Source organism: Myotis davidii, unplaced genomic scaffold (assembly GCF_000327345.1).
Source record: "Myotis davidii unplaced genomic scaffold, ASM32734v1 scaffold399, whole genome shotgun sequence".
Lineage (NCBI taxonomy): Eukaryota > Metazoa > Chordata > Mammalia > Chiroptera > Vespertilionidae > Myotis > Myotis davidii.
Window position 1 is genome coordinate 5,457,938 of NW_006292094.1, and position 1,844 is coordinate 5,459,781.

At 55.6% G+C, this 1,844-nt stretch overlaps 1 protein-coding gene across 1 annotated transcript in view; it reads right to left on the reverse strand.

The window, feature by feature from the left end:
* The window catches only part of FOXK1 (forkhead box K1), a 60,742-nt gene that overhangs the window by 32,248 nt on the left and 26,650 nt on the right, over nt 1–1,844 (reverse strand). The gene's annotated exons all lie outside the window — the stretch shown is intronic.

A 1,844-nucleotide genomic window follows, 5' to 3' on the forward strand; every position in this document is an offset into this window, starting at 1 on the left:
TGCTGCAGGACGAGGAGCGGGCGCGGGAGGCTGACCCGCCCTCGGTCACACACACAGACAGCACAGGGCCACGGGCACACAGCGAGGGGCCGGGGACCTGGCCAGCCCAGAGGACGCATAGGAGCTATTTGCACTCATCTTGCAACTTTTTTAGGAGCTTAAAACTTTTCAAAATGTAAAGTTTAAAAAAATAATTAGAATTACAAAGCCCAGACCACCCCCCGCAACAAAAAAAGGAATGAAACAGACATGAGCCCACACAGCCCATCTCTCCTGCATGTGAGCACTGAGCCTTCAGAAACGGAGAACACCCCCTCATATAGCCACCCCCCAAATCGACATGGAGACCACCGAGGGCAAATAGAACTCACTGTAAAACACAGGGCTCTCTAGACCAGTGGTTCTCAACCTTCCTAACTCCGCGACCCTCAAAAACAATATGTAATTATATATGTTTTCCAATGGTCTTAGGCGACCCCTGTGAAAGGGTCGTTCGACCCCCAAAGGGATCGCGTCCACAGGCTGAGAACCGCTGGTCTAGACAAAGGAGCAACACGAAGGCCTGGTCACTCCCAGTCAACGTGTCGACATAAAAGAAGGGGGTACAGCCCTGACCGGTGTGGCTCAGTGGATAAAGTGTCAGCCTACGGACTGAAGGGTCCCAGGTTCGATTCCGGTCAGGGGCATGTACCTTGGTTGCTGGCACATCCCCAGTAGGGGGTGTGCAGGAGGCAGATGATGGATGTTTCTCTCTCATCGATGTTTCTAACTCTCTATCCCTCTCCCTTCCTTTCTGTAAAAAAAAAAAAATCAATAGAATATATAAAAAAAAGAAGAAGGGGGTATAGATCGGGCGTGTGCACAGCATTTCTGTAAGTATTTTGGGTTTTTATGCCACATGGTGTGTCTCAATTAAGCAGCCACACAGCATGTAAACATGGCGGTGTTCCAATAAAACTTTATTTATAAAAACAAGAAGCTGGCACCATTTGGCTCACAGACGGTCGTTTGCTGACTGGATCTAAACATGGCCGAGCTGGCAAGCTGTTCACCAGACGTTCCCCCTTCTCCCTGGGCACGTGGCCCCTCCTGGAGTGGCCGGGACCCAGCGCTGGCCGCTGGCACGTGAGTGGAGTGAGAGCTGCCACTCCGGGATCTGCCCACCAGCACTGCCCCTCTGTGCGCTGCTGCAGGCCTGGTGCAGGCAGACACCACGGAGCCTGGGTGTGTGTGTGTGTGTGTGTGTGTGTGTGTGTGCGTGTGTGTGTGTGTCACCAGCCGGTGCCTGTGGGTCCTGATGCCCATGTGAAAGGTGCCTTGGACACGGACAGAAACGCTCTCCTGGACTCCCCGTGAGCTAGAGCTGGTGCTGGCACTTCTCCACCAGAACAGCTGCCGCCAGAGGTTGGACACGCACACAAACACTCTGCCGTGCAGTCTTCTAAGCGCCAGGCACTGCGCTGGCTCCAGAGCCGACAGTGTCCTCGCAGGAGTCAGCTTCCCGAGGGGCAGACACCACTCACAGTCACAGACAGCGACAGCCACACTGGGAAGGGCCACCGGTGCGAACAGTGTCCCTGCAGACGGCGGTGGGACGGCCGGCACACCAGCACGCACACAGGCTTAAAAAGGCCTTTATAAATGTGCAAGAACAGAAGCACCGCATTGCGAGGGAGCTGGCTCCCACACAGCCACCCACACCCCGCACACCGTCCCCCGGCTGCCCAGGGCCGTCTCCCGGAACTCGGCGGTGGAGCCACATGGGATGTGAGTCCACCTGACCTGCGCTCAGAGCGACAGAAACAAGGGGCTGATCAGTCCGGCCAGCAACAGGCCTTCCAGGA